General features: G+C 39.5%; 1 pseudogene; it reads right to left on the reverse strand.

Annotated features, from left to right (window-relative positions):
* Positions 1–17,529: 17,529 nt before the first annotated feature.
* Positions 17,530–18,493, reverse strand: LOC125347682 (annotated as a pseudogene).
* Positions 18,494–18,946: the final 453 nt, after the last annotated feature.

Below are 18,946 nucleotides of genomic sequence, written 5' to 3' on the forward strand. Positions count from 1 at the left end.
AATAGCAGAAGGGAGAGGATAAACAGAAAATTCTAAAAAATATAACAAACAAAAATAAATCATAAGGACACTTGGGACATATTCATGTGAAATTTATGTTCCCTGGACTATTTATATTGACTTGACTTTTTTTTTTTAATATTGCATGCATTTGGTACATAGTGACTGCATAGATTAGAATTAAACTTAAAATTAAACAGAATACAGTTTTGAGAAAACTACAGACTAACTTCATGGAGTCAGTATGTGATACTATTGTATCATTTGCAAATAAATGATAGACCTGGAATAAATTATGTTAAGTGAAATAAATCAGGCTCAGAGACACAAAGGTTGCATGTTTTCCTTTATGTGTGGAAGCTAGAATTAGTTTATAAACATATAACTAAGTATATGTTGGGTAGTATACAAGTGCAAACAAATATATTAACTGAAATACAGTAGATTCAAGGGAGAACTCCAATAGCCGCATTCCTTAGCAAGGCAAAGTCTAAATTCAACAAAATAAACACCAGGAGGTGGGGCCAAGGTGAGTGGATTAGATGAATGAAGACTAGAAGGAGGAAGAGAATGAAATCAAGAAGTTAATGAATGTTCTACAAAAATTAACAACGGGGAAGGAAGGGGTGGGTTGGGCGGGGCTGGAAGGGATGACATTAATCAAGATGCTCTGTATTCATAAACAATTTTGTGAAATGCCAACTCCTTTGTACAACTACAATTTAAAAAATACCTCTGAAGAGAGAAATATTTCACCAAATTAAATCTAAAGCTTTCAATGGCCAAAAAATTTAACTGTAATTATAGAGCAATCTCTAAGTTATGTTAAAATGTTGATATAGAAAAATCAGAAGTATATTCAAAATGTTTCTCCACCTCAAGAATAAGCCATATTAATTTATTCAAATGACCACAAACAAGAACACACTAAAGCCAGCAGCACAACCATGTTCATTCCAGCATTATTTACCATATCCAAGATATGGAACCAACCCAGATGCCCCTCAGTAGATGAGTGGATCACGAAAATGTGGTACATATACACAATGAAGTTCTATGCTTCCATCAGAAAGAATGACATTTTCCCTTTCATAAGGAAATGGCCTGGAAAAAAAAATTAAGCAAAGCAAGGCAAACCCAAAGAAATGTACATTGTATGTTTTCCCTCATTTGTAATAACTAGAATATGTCTACGATATTCTTAGCCTAATCACTAGGTGCTATGACCCTATATAATGAAGCTTATCAAAATGAACTCCAAGAATTGGAAAAAAGAAGGAAAGAAGCCATGCCCATCCATAGATAATACACTGCTCTTCTTTTCCCACAAATTAACTACAGAAGATATAAAACAAGAGTGCTAATTATAGTGAAATATCTTTGAGTTCTCCATTTGTCCTCTAACTGGGCTTCTATCACTTTCCTGTCAAGAACCATGCTGAATTGCTGAGTCCCTTCCTTACCATTGAAACCAAACACATCAGACCTTGGGTAAGTTGTCCTTGTGTCTCGTGTCTAAGCAGGTCTCTGGGAAAACCTGTTGGATTCTCACACTCACCAGGGTAGATTTTCTGAATGACAAGATTTTCTATGTGGAGAAACAATTACCTTTCTTGACAGGTGATCATGGAGACTGCAGCTAAGTAGACACACAGGATGGCGAGAATGGGGTCAAACCTCCATCCCTAGGCAGAGAGGCTTCCACAGTGGACAAATGTTGCCCACATGCAGGGGCCACCACAGATTACACAGTGCTGTCGGTGCCTTCATCAGACACATTCCCCTCTTGTTTATCCAGCCTTTACTGTACCTTTGTCCTGTGGGACGCTGGGCCACACAGATGGCAATTTTCCTACTGGGTCCCAAGGCACCAGCTTAAAGGTTACACAAATCAGTCATCATTGCATCTTCTTCATGGACTCCTCTCACTTCAGAGACTGAACCTCCTCAGACTTCATCCCAAACTTTAAAACATTTATTTTTTATTTGATTGTAATGGTGATGTACAAAGAGGTCACAGTTACAAAAGTCAAATAATGAGTACATTTCTTTTTGAACATTGTCATCCCCTCCCTCATTTTCTCCTACTTTTCCCCCTCCCAGACCCCCGAACCCCAACTTGTACAGTTCATTTCCAACAGAGTGTCCAGTGAGTCTCACTGCTGAATTTGTTCACCCATTGTCCCACCGTTTCTGTGCTTACCCTTCCCCTCCCCAAATCAGATAACCTTACATACAATACAAAGGGTACAGAAACCAAAAACAGCTACAAAGGGGAAAAATATGAAAGAAGAAAATGGAAAAAAAAAAAAAAAAAAGACCACAACAAGTAAAATACAAAACCTCTGGTTTCCATTTCTTTTTTTTTTTTTTGGCCAGTCCTGGGCCTTGGACTCAGGGCCTGAGCACTGTCCCTGGCTTCTTCCCGCTCAAGGCTAGCACTCTGCCACTTGAGCCACAGCGCCGCTTCTGGCCGTTTTCTGTATATGTGGTGCTGGGGAATCGAACCTAGGGCCTCGTGTATCCGAGGCAGGCACTCTTGCCACTAGGCCATATCCCCAGCCCGTGGTTTCCATTTCTTGGAGTTCATTTCAATCAGCATCATTTTCTATGATCATACACACATTGCTACTGAACCCCCATAATCCTCTCCTAAGAATATCCTCCTTTGTTCTCACTGTGTGAATGTCTAGAGTCCTGTTTAATCATGTCCAAGTGTAATTTTCTTGTCTTTTATTATCCATTGGATTTACTTAATAGATTTATAGGCACATTCTAATTATTACAAATGAAGGAAACCATGCAACCTATGTTGTTAGTCTGGCTTACATCACTTAATATAATTGTTTTCCAAATTTCCATATCCTTACAAATGGGGCAATGTCAATCATTCATTCTGATGGAAGCAGAGAATTCCATTGTGTATATATACCACATTTTCTTGATTCATTCATCCACAGAGGAGCATCTGGGCTGATACCATAGCTTATCTATGGTAAACAATGCTACAATGAACATGGTTGTGCTGGTGGCTGTAGTGTAGCCTGGCTTGTGGCCAATTGGATACATGTACGGGAGTGGGATTGCTGAGTCATAGGCAAGCACTTTGTTAGTCTTTTGAGGAACCTCCACACTGCTTTCCAGAGTGGTTGGACAAGTAAGCCAGACTCAAAGAAACATAGATTGCAGGGTTTCCCTCATTTGTAATCATTAGAATGTATCCATAAATCTACAAACAAACCCAATGGATAGTAAAAGACAAAAATTACACTTAGACATGATCAAACTCTAAACATTCACACAGTGAGACCAAAGGAGGATATTCTTAGGAGAGGATCACAAAGGCTCAATAGCTACTTGCATATGGCCATATAAAATGATACTTAATGAAATGAACTCCAAGAAATGGAAACAAGGTGTGTTTTTTATTGCACTACTTGCAGTTCCTTTTCCCCCTTCATTTTCTTCTGTGTTTTCCCTTTTGTAGACTTTTAAAATTTTTCTTTACCCTTTCTCTCATGTACAAGTTTATCTGATTTGGAGAAGGGAGGAGAGGCATGGAAATGGTGGGACACAGGGTAACTTAATTCAGCAGTGGTACTAGATACTCTGTTGCATATGAACTATATAACTTGGGGAAAGAGGAGGCCAGAAGGGGAAAAGGTGGGAGAAAAGAGTGAGGGGTTGACACTGTTCAAAAAGAAATGTCCTCATGACATATGTAACTGTAACCCCTCTGTGTACCACCTTTACAGTAAAATAATAATAATAATAATAATAGATATATAGATAGATAGAGGAAGAAATACATCATAAAGTAGGTACAGAAAATGGTAGAATCAAAGTGATGGGAACTGGGAATGTAATATAAAATTGTGTCCAGCTTTTCTATGTATTTGAGCCTTACATACGAAGGGAAATTTTTTTTAAAAAATCAATACCATTTCTATATGCCATCAACAAGAAAATAGAGGCTGAAATCAGAGAAGCAACTCCATCTACAGTTGCCTGAAAACAATACCCAGGAATAAAATTAATCCATTCTTTCAAGCTTTGCTTATTTCGGTCTGGCTTTCTTTTTCAACTAACTGTCCTGTGCTGCATAGGTAGAGTCTCTCCTGCCAATCATGATTTCATCTCTTCATCTGTATTTTCAATGTGATAGGTGTCATTTGTCAATAAGCATGCTTCTCAATGGCTTAGGATTTGGATTTTTTTGGTCAGCTTTCTTTAAAAAAAAATCATGTTAGTTCAGTCACCTATCAATGCTATGAAAAAATGTCAGTCTTGTTCCTTTCTAATAAAGATATCATTTTCTCTCCTGAGAACATTTGATTGGCCTGGACCTTTAGCACAATGTGAGATGGAACACTCCAGTTGTATTTTTAGCTTAACATTGAAACACACATTTGTCCTGCTTGCCTTGCAGTTTCAATTGAGGTAAGTTAAGCATGCTTTTTTTAAGACCCTTTTTTGTTATTCTTTGGTAAATAAACAGGAGGTATACTACATTTTATTATCAATTTATGTACCATTAGTGACCATATTTCTTTCTTTGCAGAAAAGTATGTATTGGTGTTTTGCACCTGCCCTATTTGATCATCAAAATATCTAAACTTAAATTAAAAAATAAAGATTTAATTCAAGCTGTCATTTTCAGATAAGCAAAATTTAGCTATTTGAACTGGGTTATCACTTTTTTTTGTATTTTATAGGAGGCTTGAAAAAAATCAATATTATTGCATTCTAGAAGTATTTATAAATTCCCCTAGTGATTATGCTGAGAACTACAAAAACTTGTGGGAAATGACTGCTTTATGGCTATTACTTCCTTTCCATAGAAATGTTTTTTTTGTGGTAGTAAGGATTGAATCTAGGGTCTTCTGCATCTCATGCTATCCAGTATACACACCCAGATTTCAGAATTTTTGTTATTGCTAGCACAGGTATTACCTTCAATATGTTCATATTTATTTCATACTCTACATTCTATTTCCATATCATTTATCCTGTCAAATTCTCAAAATGTCTTTCATTTGCATCATTATTCTGTTCAGCAAAAATTCTTGCTAAGTCGCTACTAAATCTATTTTTGGCCTATATTTTTTGCTCTACCTATTCTGTCTCTGTCTTTCTATGTTAGTGTCATGTTCTTTTTGCTCTTAGAAACAGAACCTTACTAACATTGAGCTAGATGTATAACCCAGGAAAATTTGGACACTTTAGCTTCCTTCCTCTTCCTCCTGAGAGTAGAGCTTACTGATGTGAACTATCAGGCGAGGTTTTGTGTTTGACTTGCTGTTAATTTTCTACCTAGTATTTAATGCTTCATAGGTAGAACCTCAGGCATAATCTCAGGTATAATATCGGGTTTTGTGTTACTCTCTTAAGAAAAGAGTTGGTTTCCTTCATAACATTTTCAAGATTCAACCTTTTGACATATGTGTTCAGTAGTTGGAGAGAAGTATTTTTATAGGCATATTTTTCATATATATACACATATATGGAAATATATTGATTATATTTATTTCTAGTTACCACGTATTCATTTATATATTTATATTTACTTATTATATATGTATATTTGTTATGTGTTTATATATAATGAGATAATAGTGCCAGAAATGGACTAGATATTTTTTCTTTCCCAACTATGTAATTCAAGGAGCACTTTCATGTTATTTAAGAAGCTATACTATCCATATCCATTGTTGCAACTACATTTCAGACTAAAAAACAGACAACTTCTTCCCACACCCCCCAGCAGTCCTATTCCCAGGTCTTTTCCATCATCTTGGCTGGGTTGGGAAATAGTAAGGAAAGGTGGAAATTTTCTCCAGAAGTCCAAGACTCTCCTGTGCCATTAGCAATCCTCCTCCTCCTCTTTTTTATTGTCAAAGTGAAGTACAGAGGGGTTACAGTTTCATATGTAAGGCAAGTACATTTCTCATCCAACTTGTTACCTCCTCCTCAATTTCCCCCACACCCTCCTTACATTCCCTCAATGAGTTGTACAGTTGGTTTACACCAATTGGTTTTGTAAGTATCGCTATTGCAATGGTTTATCTTTTTATCCCTTGTCTCGTGATTTTGGTATTCCCTTTCCTTTCCCTAGTTCCAATATACGTATATACAGTATCCAGGGTACTAAGATCAGTTATAGCAGGGGTAAAACCACAGGAATTGAATATGAGAGAAAAAAGGGTGTTTTACATGGCATGTTGAAAATAACTACAACAATGATATACCACTTATTTCCATAACTTAGCGTTCATTTTGCTTAGCATTATCTTATGTTCATATGGGCATAGCTATTAAGCTATTGCGATCTTCTGCTATAATTATCCTAGAGATGTACTAATTGTTCCCTATGTGGGAAGCCATAGAGTTTATGTTTCTCTGGGTCTGTCTCACTTTACTTAGTATGATTTTTTTCCAAGTCCTTCCATTCCCTTATGAATGGAGCAATATCATTCTTTCTGATAGAGGCATAGAATTCTTTTGTGTATATGTACCACATTTTCTTGATCCACTCATCTACTGAGGGGCATCTGGGTTGGTTCCATATTTTAGCAATGACAAATTGTGCTGCGATGATCATAGTTGTGCTGGTGGGTTTAGTGTGATCTTGCTTGTAAACTTTTGGGTAGATGTCCAAAAGTGGGACTGCTGGGTCATAGGGGAGCTCTATGTTTAGCCTTCTGAGGAACCTCCGCACTGCTTTCCAGAGTGGTTGAACAAGTTTACATTCCCAACAACAATATAGGAGGGTTCCCTTTTGGCCACATCCCCTCCAGTGTGCTGGCAAAACTGGTTGAACACCTGTAACAAACTAAAACTAGATCCTTATATATCACCCTGCACCAAAATCAATTCCAAATGGATCAAAGACCTCTAAGTAAAATCAGACACCCTGAAAACACCACAAGAAGGAGTAGGAGAAATACTTGGGCTCCTTGGCACAGGATGAAACTTCCTTAATAAAGTCCCAGAAATGCAACAAATCAAAGAAAGGTTGGACAAATGGGACTGCATCAAACTGCAGAGCTTCTGCAGGGCAAAGGACATAGCTTACAAGATAAACAGAAAGCCCACAGATTGGGAGAAGATCTTTACTAGCCATACAATGGACAAAGGCTCCATATCTAAAATATACACAGACTCAAAAAATTAAATTCCTTCAAAACAAATCCTGAAAGACCCAATGGCCCCCTCAACAAATGGGCCAAAGACCTAAAAAGAGACTTCTCTGAGGAGGAAATGAGAATGGCCAAGAGACACATGAAAAAGTGCTCTATATCCCTGGCCATAAAAGAAATGCAAATCAAAACAACACTGAGATTCCACCTCACCTCAGTAAGAATGTCCATTATCAGGAAAAGTAATAATAGCAATCTCATTCTCTGAGCAAGGTATACAATCAAAGCAACAGGCAGCCTTTCCTTCCTGAGGGGATTTCCTGAATCCAGGACCACAGTTCTCACTGCAGACAGACTGAGGCATCAGGAGGAAAGTCAGATAACTGTTAGTGAATGTCAAAACATTTAGAGAAACCTCCAAAATTCTGATGCTTTGGAGAACCGGGTGAATAAATGTCCATTTTTATGTACAAAAATTTAAAAAATGAATTTATAGGACGGTATTATAGTTTCTTTTATTTATTTATTTATTTTTTGCCAGTCCTGGGGCTTGAACTCAGGAGCTGAGCACTGTCCCTGGCTTCTTTTTGCTCAAGGCTAGCACTCTGCCACTTGAGCCACAGCACCACTCTGGCCATTTTCTATATATGCGGTGCTGGGGAATCGAACCCAGGGCTTCATGCATGCAAGGCAGGCACTCTACCACTAGGCCATATTCCCAGCCTAAAAACAATGTGTTTTTTTTTTTTTTTTTTTTTTTTTTTTTTTTTTAATAATTTGAGGGCATAGTGTCTGTTAGAATTCCACCATCCAACTCTTTAGTGTGAATGAAGGTAGGCCTAGGGCATTCTTTTTTTTTTTTTTTTTTGCCAGTCCTGGCCTTGGACTCAGGGCCTGAGCACTGTCCCTGGCTTCTTTTTGCTCAAGGTTAGCACTCTGCCACTTGAGCCACAGCGCCACCTCTGGCCTTTTCTATGTATGTGGTGCTGAGGAATCGAACCCAGGGCTTCATGAATACAAGGCAAGCACTCTTGCCACTAAGTCATCTTCCCAGCCCCTGGTATTATAGTTTGGATAGGAAATGACTTCCAGTGTTCCAAGAATCAAATTCTTGCTCCCCAGCCCACCGTCCTACTGGAAGAGAATCGTAAATACTGGGGCATACATGCAGGAAATTAGGAAATACCACCAAACCCCAAAGCTACAGACCAAATACACACTCCTGGGCCATCCCACAACTACCAGAAGAAGGAAATTTTGCTTATTTATACATAACTCAAAGCATTATGATTAGACTCAACCCACTTCTCTCATTCCTGTGGGCCACTCTATCATAACGTCAGATAAAGACAATTGGTGATCCTGTGGACCATAGGAAGAAAACTTTCCTACTTTCACCTTCTGCAAAATTCCACATGTTTATAATGTCATACTCTGCATCCAGTTTCTTTTTCTCATCTAGAATCACTGGATCTCCAGCAAGGTTGTTGAACTGGATGTTCTTTAGGAAGGGATGCAGTTAAAAGAGATGGACCATCCCATGAAGTGTATCCCAGAGCTGCAACAGAGAACCTGGCCTTCATTTCCTTCTTTATATTCCAAATACATAATACAGGCATCCAATGAAGTACAAACAGTTAAAGTCTATAGAGATCTAAAATATGTTTCTAAAACCTGGTTACTCAGGTAGAACCAAAACTTTCAAGAGAAAAAATCTGGCTTACACATGTAATCCTAGCTACCCAGAAGTTGAGATCTGAGGATTAGGTTTTGAAACCAGCCTGGGCAGGAAAGTCCATGTGGCTCTCATCTAACCATCTCAACTAACCATCAGAAAATCCAGAAGACAGAAGTGGTGCTGTGGCTCAAGTGCTAGAGAGCTCACCTAGAGCTGAAGAGCTCAGGGACAGCACCCAGGTTCAGAGTTCAAACCCCCACACCTCACAAAACAAAACAGAAACCTGTGAACTAAAAAATTCAGAAGAGGAAAAAATAATCTAGAAGTAGAGCTCTGGCTCAAGTGGTAGAGCACTAACCTTGAGCACAAAAGCTCAAGGGTAGTGCCCAGGCTGTGAGTTTAAGCCCCACAACCAAACAAAAAATGTGTGTGTGTGTGTGTGTGTGTGTGTGTGTGTGTGTGTGTGTTGAGGTAATTTATAACTCAAAATAATTTAAAATAAATTTTTTCCTTGCTTTGGGCATGATTTACTTTAAGATCCCTGTCACACAAGTCTAGAGTTAGAATCTCAATGTATTTGTTTTGATCTCCTATGAAACCCTGTCAAATGCCACTTTGTTCCAGGTGTGTACCATTTCATGGGAACAATTGTTACCTGGGAATGGGGGAATGCCTTTCCTTTCCCTTCTCCCATTGGTTGCAGCTGTATTTGTTGAAGAAGTACCTCATGAAGGGCCTGGGCCACCAGGCACACTGCCTTGTAGACATTAGGACTCTCTTCTCACATGGCCATGTCAAAAAGGTATCCCGGCAACCATGCCAAGGGGGTGTGGTGCCGACAGTTCTCCAAGGTCACACAGTCAGAGTTCCACAATGAGCAATGAAAAGATCACCTCAGAACAAGGAAGTAGGAGATAGTCATCTGGGTATTTAGCAGGGTTAGCTGTGTGGACAATATCTGTGAATACAGAAAAGTCTTTGTGACAGTGTAAAAACATAAGAGGGGCATGGAACGAGTCTGGCACCAGTCCTACTGGTGCTCACATCTCCAGGGGAGTTTATGACCCAGACTTTCCCTGTTAGTGAATATTCACTGAAATGGCTCATTAGTTGTATAAAGAATTCCGTGTCACCATAAATGATAATCACATTGGTTGATGATTGAGTAATTATTCAGTAGTAGATAGGTAATACATCAACCATGAAGGTGGTTGGAAATTATTTCTCCAAAGGTTACACAAACTCCCTTCTCACTCATCTCTTCTCTCAGCTCTGAGGGAATCCATAAGATAGTCTCTCATCTTCTGCCACAGCCTCACCCACGTCCAGGTGAAATGAAGCGTCAAAGAGACAATGCCAAGAGCTAGAGATGAGTCCTTGGGGACCATGTGATAGAACGAAGGGAAGTGGCCACGGTCACTCAGGATAAGATCAAAATGCCCAGTGGTAATCTAAAAGGACTATGTGAAATAAACCCTAAAGCTGTCTGTCTTGATGGGTATGAATGGACATCTGGAACTGGTAAGCAAAGTAGTTTGCTCAGCACATTTTAAAGTCATCTTCCATGTTCCCAGTTCTTTCTAGAAAATGATTCATCAATCTCAAGGGTCCAGGCATTCCCCTTTTCTGTGCCAATCTGTCATTCCTCCCTTTACCAAACCAAGGGAATGTAGGAAGGTTTACTATCCTTGCGGTGCGAGGGGGTTCCTAAATCCAGTCTCTTCCTTTCACCATCTTCGGATGCCCAAGGATGGTGCCAAAGCCAGCAGGCCTTCACCCCTCTCCACCCCTCCCTCACCTGTGGAACTTGGTAGAGGTCTAGCAGTGTCCCAGTCTGGGCAGAGGTTGTGCTTGATGTTCCTGTCAGTGCAGCTACAGACTTACTTGCTTTCTTTCTTACAGGTATAATTTAGAATCTCCTTTTGGTCAGAGAACCAAATGAAGGTCTCATCTAATATTGTCCACTCACTACAAGGGGCATTGTAAGTTTCAAATCTTAGAGTTATGGTGGGTAAAAGGTGAAGGTTCTTGTTGATCTCTATAGCAAAACCAAGGCCAAAACAGACTGGTAACTCTTGAAGTTACAGCTATATGGATGATGCAGAAATCTAGGGGAAATATTTGTTTGCTTTGGGAGTTTAGTTGTTCTTGTTTGCTTTTGTTTCACTGGTATATACTGGGTAGCTATAGTTTTAAAAAACTAGCCATAAAAATTATACTCATAAATAATAAAAAGTTCCTCTAAAAAAAAAACAATGACAAGGAGATGATGATGATGTCTGATTTATGTGATTCACTGTTACGGTACACATGGCTTAAAATATCACATTGTACTTCATAAAAAGGCATAAATAATTATTAAAAATCAGAGACTGAAACATTTACAAACCGTGGTGAGTTATAATACTCCACACAATACATTTGTAGACTTAAGATAAATTTTAGGAGACCTTTTATTGGTATGATGGTAGTAATATTGAGGGTTTGTCACAATATGGGGAAAATTTTTGAGGTAATGATTAAACAATTCACCACGAGAAAATGTGACTATATTGAAAGAATCATTACAACTAGTACTTTTCTATAATTTTTTGAACAAGGCATAAATGTAGCAGACTCTATAACTCCACCAGTAGGGAATAATACAAAATAAATGAATGAACTGGGACCATTTCTTTTATCATAAAGTTTATACTATAATCCATGATTATAATGATAAATTATTCAACTGTCTAATTACAATTAGTGTCTACAAACTATTGTCAATTGCAATTTGCCTAAAAGTTTTGGACTGAAAAACACATTCTAGGCTCTGAGATCTCTGAGGTGAAAGTCACAGATTTGGTATGCCTAGTTTAAAAATTGTAGGTAGCAAATATAAAGGTGAGGGCAAACTTTTTCTACATTTACTTAACCAAAAAAACAGTGTTCATGTTATTTTCTACCTTTGATATGACTTTTTAAAATATTTCAAACAAGCAACATCTGGATTAAATATTTTAGATGCCCGTGCAAACATTTCTGTTAGAGGTAACATATCTCTGAAAATGAGAACTTCTACAAATAAGCATAAAATATGTGAAAGCAGAAGTGACTGAGGAAAATAAAATGAAGAGTTGTTTCTTTTCAATGCATTCCTCCTTGTGAACAGCAATCTACAGGGTAGGACAAGGGCCATGCTATAAATCTGAACCATGTATGAATGCACATGTCTAAAAATACCCCCACTAAAAGTGGATGCATATTTCATAAAATGTTTTGTAAAAAGAGAAATAATCTGTGCCTGGTGGCACATTTTCCTATCCCAAAGTTAATTGTTTGAACTTTGGATTGAATGGTGATCTGACCCCTTCTGGTGGGCTCCTAACAGCAGTTGCTTGGATGGATGAATCTCATAGACACTTTTTTTTTTTTTTGGCCAGTCCTGGGCCTTGGACTCAGGGCCTAAGCACTGTCCCTGGCTTCTTCCCGCTCAAGGCTAGCGCTCCGCCACTTGAGCCACAGCGCTGCTTCTGGCCGTTTTCTGTATATGTGGTGCTGGGGAATCGAACCTAGGGCCTCGTGTATCCGAGGCAGGCACTCTTGCCACTAGGCTATATCCCCAGCCCTCATAGACACTTTTTTTAAATCCCACTGGAAAGCAGGGAATTCTCCTCCGGCACAGTTAGGGTTTCCAGGACAGAGGTCTGGATAGAGCCACTTCCTGAATCACATTTCTTTTTGAGTGACAGTGACACCGGACAAGAGCAATCTCAGGAACCTCACCTGGCTTCTATGAAGCACCTAGAACCCAGACTGCTCTGCCAGCTTACCTGACAGACATGTCTCCCTGACAGTGAAACCATTTCAGTTCTGCCCCTCCCAGGTGGTCTATTCAATGTCCCTTCCCATCAAATCTTGTGGCCACATCGTTAACATAAGAAGATTATTGGTGTCTTCACAGCCCTCATCCCGCAGTGATCTGAGCTGTTTGACCACGCTGGCCTGCCTTGGACAAGGACGTGATTATGTTTAAGCAGCTCATCTGTGAACCATAGGTTTTCCTCTGTTGCTTTCTACCCACAGAATCGTATCTGGGCCCTGTAAGCTCATTTTTGGCTATTCCGTTCTCAGAGTTGAGTTGAATCTCTTTTCATCCATTGCCAAGCTGCAGCAGAGCGGTTCAACTATCTCTTTTGTGGAGAAAATGGCTGTCCTCAGCAAGCGCCACAGGCAAAATTTTACAGTGAACTGGCCGGGTAGATTTCAAACAGACTTCCCTGTCAACCACTCACAAACCGTATAAAACGTGGAGCAACAGTAAACCCATCATCAAAATGACACTATGAGCACATCAATGATATCCCAAGTGTATCTTGAAAAGCAGTGGAATGGAAAATAAAATTGGCAAAAGTGGAGGGCAGGGGGCGTGGGGGGGTGGGGGAGAAATGGTAGAGAATAAGAAAGGGATATAGAAATGATCCAGGAACACATTTTATGTCAGAGATGAGGCTCTAGTTCCTGACCCTTCCAATTCTGCTTCCAAATGCAGTCGGATACAACAGGCAAAGCTTGTGCTACGTGTACTTACTTACAAAGGGGCAGAAGGTGCAAGCAGATCACACTCCCAGATAGACTTCTGTCCTCCTAGTTAGAATAAAATCAGCTATCTGAGTTACCTACAATTCTACTTGTACCATTGATTAATTAGGTCTTCTGTTGTCTATCTCACCTGGAGAGTATGCAAAACACAAGGATGTATGTCTTCAACTGAAGAGGAATTAAACAGTGAGGAGAAAGACCTTACAAAGCTATTTTTCCCCCTTCCTATCCTGCTGGTCAGCTCCCAGATGCATGGAATGGCCCTGACATAAAACCATGAGGAAGACTTTCCTGGAAACCACTAGCTACATATCTCCAGCATATCCTCTCTGTTAGGATATTACCAGTTGTAATTAGAGAAGAGTATGTATCCGACTCTTGACCCACAGGAAGTAAAGTTTGGAGTAACTCTTCATGCAGAGCTCCAGGATGAGGGTTTACCTTGTGTTACTAATTTTCATGACTTGATCCCTTGAGCTGCCAGCCAGGTTCAAGGGCTTCAGAGACTTCAGCCCCTCACAATGTTCATGCCGGGGAAGGCAAACTAAATGGCACAGAGCCAGAATACTACCTTCTGCTTTGAAGATAGAAAAGAAAATGCTCAACACACCTAAGGAGAAAGTGACAGCACTAGGAATGTTTCTGGGGAAGTATAGTAAGGCCACAGTGGAAAGAGAACAGAGGTTATCACCACAGGCACTGCCTAGTCCCAAGAATCAGTCAGGAGATGCAGAAAAGAAAACCATGAAAAAGCCACTAAAGCCCATTCTCCTGGGAATAGTGGCCAGCTCCATGAGTTAATGCCAAAGCAGAAACAGAAAAATCCAGCAAGCATCACATTTCTTTCCATGAGGGCATTGAATTCCAGGTGGTAAAGGCAGCTGTCTTCTTGACAGGGACTGGCCAAGAAGGGAAGCTTGGAAGAAAAGAAATGGAACAATCATCTGTGAAGATGTAAGTCAGAATGCAGGTAGAACTGGCACAAAATATACCATATAAGATGTGCCTGGGTGCTGGTGAGTTTCTTTTGACAAGGTATTAACCAAACCGCCTCTACTTCCTTGGAGAAATGTGGAGCCCAGCGGCCCTGCCTTCCAGCTCTGCATTAGAGGCCCCCATCCAGGTAAAAAACACAAGTTGGAAAAATATGTTTAGCTGCTTCTTCTCCAGCCCCAGATGTGGTGATTTCACCCAAGACAAAAAAATCTGAAAGACCTCAGGGATGAATTTTTAAGTTTGTTGGATTTAGTCCCAAACTTTCTCAAGAAGCTCTGAGAGGGTTTAGAAAGATTCCGTCAGAAGTCATGTGAGAGACACAAAGTACCCAGGCATGACAGGTATTAAATAGGATGTACAGACTGTATATTTGTTTAAGCTAACTTTTAAAGTGCAAAAAAAGTGCTCTAAATGAAGTGGCATTATTATCTTCACAAATAATAACAGGGAGAAGAGTCATTGTTACCACATTAGAGAAAATAGATAAAAAAAAAACAATAGGTGATATTACAAAAACTACAAGCAAAGGGCCAGTGGTTCATGCCTAAAATCCCAGCTACTCAGGATACTGAGATCCAAGGATCACAGTTCAAGCCAGCCCAGGCAGGAAAGCTCATGAGATGCTCATCTCCAATTAACCACCCAAAAGCAAGAAATGGAGCTGTGACTCAAGTGATAAAGTGCTAACCTTAAGTAGAAAGCCCACAAACATTACCCAGGCCCTGAGTTCAACCCCCAGGTTACACACACACACACACACACACACACACACACACAACACACAACACACACACACCAACAAAGAACTACAGAATTTTCCTATTTGTATATTCAACCCCTTTGTACAACATGTTTACAATAACAATGAAAAAAATTCTTATTGTAAATGTGTTGTACAAAGGGGTTACAGTTACATATCTCAGATACTGAGTACATTTCTTTTTGAACAGTGTCACCTCCGCCCTCATTTTCTCTGTTTTTCCTCCTCTGTTTTGAACCTCTACCCCAAAGTCATATAGTTCATTTCCAACATAGTGTCTAGTATCAATGTGGAATTAGCTCACCCTTTGTCCAATCATTTCTGTGCTTCCCCTTACCCTCCCCAAATCATATAAACATACATACAAGACAAAAGGTACAGAAATAAAAAACAGTGACAAAAGGTATGAATAATAAAGAAAAAGAAGAAAGAAAGAACTTCAGAAAGTAAAATAAGAAATCTCCTGTTTCCATTTCTTGGTGTTCATTTATATTTCTTGGAGCATCATTTTATATGATCATTTGTACATAGCTATTGAGTCCTTGTGATCTTCTCCTAAGAATATCCTCTTTTGGTCTCACTGTGTGAATGTTTTGGTTAGTCCTGGTTAGTGTCATGTCCAGGTGTAATTTTTGTCTTTCACTAACCATTGGGTTTTCATGAAGACTCATAGGCACATTCTAATCATTGCAAATGAGAAAAACCATTCAACCTGTTTCTTTGAGTCTGGCTTACTTGGCTTAATACATTTTTTTTCATGTCTTTCCATTTCCTTACAAATGGGGCAATGTCATTCTGATGGAAGCATAGAATCCCATTGTGTATATATACCATGTTTTCTTTTTCTTGTTTGCTGGGGCTTGAACTCAGGGCCTGGGTGCTGTACCTGAGCCTCTCTGTGCTCAAGGCTAGTGCTCTACCACTTGAGCCACAGTGCCACTTCTAGCATTTTCTGAATAGTTTATTGGAGATAAGAGTCTCACAGACTTTCCTGCCTTTGGTTGGCTTTGAACCCTGATCCTCAGATCTCAGCCTCCTAAGTAACTAGGATTACAGGCATGAGTCACCAGTCCATATCTTGGCTATCATAAACAATGCTGCAACAAACATGGTTGTTCTGGTGGCTTTAGTGTAGACTGGTTTAGGGTCAACTGGCCACATTTTGATACTTAATTTTTTTGTAAATGTGTTCAAGTCATTTTCTGTTGATAGGAAAAAAATTATCCTGTTTATAGTGAATGGCATGTTCCATGCATTATTGGGTACATTAGATTTTCTAGCATGACACTCATTAGATTTACCAAAGTGTTTAAAGCACCAGGTGCTGGTGATTCACACTGTAATCCCAGCTACTCAGGAGGCTGAGATCTGAGGATCATGATTCAAAGCCAGTCTAGACAAGGAATTCTGTGAAGCCCTTATCTCTAGTTAACCACCAGAAAATCAAAAGTGTTGCTATAGTTCAAGCGGTAGAATACCAGCCTTGAGCGGAAAAAGCTCAGGGACAGCAACCAGGTTCTGAGTTCAAGCCCGAGGGTCTGCTTTTTTTTCCCCCAAGAAAGATAAAAGCAAGAAGAGGGGAAAAAAGGAATAAAAAGAATGGGGTGAATAAAAAGAATAGTGTACATCATATAGATGCTCAGAACTATCACAATAAAAACTGCTACATTGTATAATAAATAACTACTGATAAAAATGTAGGAAAAATTGTCTACAGTAATACAAATCCATCTGGGAAGAAGATGCTACAGATACATTTGAGGAGGGATTCCCCACGATGAAGGTTGGCAAACAGAACAACTAAGCCAGAATGGAAACAGGACCTTAAATGTGGGAATTTAATCTACTCACCCACAGTAATTCACCAGAACATTTATTAGCCACATCATCCAGAAGGGAAACAAACAAATGAAGGAACAATGGAGACCTAGATAAAAGAACTCTCCTTTTCCACAATAATTTTTTTTTATTTTCGGGGGGCATCTTAAACCATAAATTTTTATAGAATCTTAATTGCCAGATGAAGATCTTTTCTCTCCTCCCCACCCCCCATTCCATAGTTGTACAATTGATGACTGTTTTCAATAAGAGACAATTTATCTAGTGGCATCTGTATCATCAAGAGAAGATTATTTCTGAAAGTATGCCCTTGATGATAAGTGGGAGGGTTCCAGCTATTTTTGTATCTAAAGATGGACATTTGGGAAGAGTGTAAGATTTGAATGGGTAGGGGAACTCTAAAGCACATTTTGCAACTGGGTTCTATAGAAAACCTGAAATCAATGAAGGAGTAATTCCAGGGATAAGATATAGGGAATCACTTCTACCTCCATATCACCGAAGAATCCTCGGTCTGACCCTGAGTCTTTCTTTCATCATTCCGGGCATTTCTCCAGGCTCTGTACAAGGATGGCTTTCATTATTTCTACCTCAAAGAGTCTTCCCAGAGCCCTCTTGATGTCTTGGTTCCTCAGGTTGTAGATGAAGGGGTTCAGCATGGGAGTGACCACGCTGTACATCACCAAGGCCGTGGCCATGGAATGTGAGTTTGGGGTTACAGTGGAACTAATGTACACACCAAGACAGGTACAATAAAATAAGGAGACCACAGAGAGGTGAGAACAACAAGTGGAAAAGGCCTTGTACTTCCCCTGAGCTGACGAGATTTTACAGATGGAGGACACAGTCTTGGAGTAGGAGTACAGAATGCCTCCCAGAGGACAGAGAGTCAGGAATACGGCTGCCAAATATATCAGCACATCATTAAGGAAGGTATCGGAACAAGCATAGTGGATCACCTGATTCAGTTCACAGAAAAAGTGTGGGATGGCCACATCTGCGCAGAAAGACAGCCATAACACTGACAAGCCCTGTAACACAGAATGTAGGATACTGACAACCCAAGATAAAAGAACCAGCCACACACAGAGCTTAGAGTTCATGATGACTGTGTAACACAAGGGGTGACAGATGGCCACATAGTGGTCATATGCCATCACCATCAGCAGAAAGATGTCCAGTCCTATAATGCAGTATGAAGAACTGCATTTGGGTGATGCAGCTTTCATACATTATAACTTTGGTGTCTGTGTGGATGTTGAGCAGCATCTTGGGGAGGGTGGCAGAAGTTAAACCCATGTCCATGAAGGACAGGTTGGAAAGGAAGAAGTACATGGGCTTGTGCAGATGGAGGTCAGAGATGATGGCCAGGATGATGAGCAGACTCCGAAGTGCCATGCACAGGTACATGGAAAGGAAGAGCCAAAAGAGAAAGGGCTCCACACTGGGGTCCTCGGAAAGCCCCAGAAGTAGAAATTCTGAAGCCCGAGAATTATTCATTGGCCATGTGGACTTGAAGTAACTAGCAACAACGAGGAAAACACAGTTGAAAGAACTAGGCAATAGTAACCTGGCAAAAAATAAAATACTGTAAATACACATTCTATAGTCAAGATTCCACACATGAATCTTTACCAGACTTTGAATTCCCATCCCATTCTTTTTTTTAAAGAAAAGTGACTGTACACATTTTATTTACAGTTTTGTACACTCTCTTAGTAAGAATGAGACCGCTTCTCTACTTGAGCCATTTTTAACCAAAGCAAAATAACCTAAGTAATACAAAGTGTTCAAATACAGCATAAAGATACAAAAACAGACATACTAATTCTAGTTAGGAATGTAATTATGATGTTACATTTTTTAGAATCCACAATTATGTTTAGGAAATCACATAAACATAGATCACTGATTTGAATAAAGTGCATAAACTTGAAGCAAAGCTTTGTAGTT

Source organism: Perognathus longimembris, chromosome 3 (genome assembly GCF_023159225.1).
Source record: "Perognathus longimembris pacificus isolate PPM17 chromosome 3, ASM2315922v1, whole genome shotgun sequence".
Taxonomy (NCBI): Eukaryota; Metazoa; Chordata; class Mammalia; order Rodentia; family Heteromyidae; genus Perognathus; species Perognathus longimembris.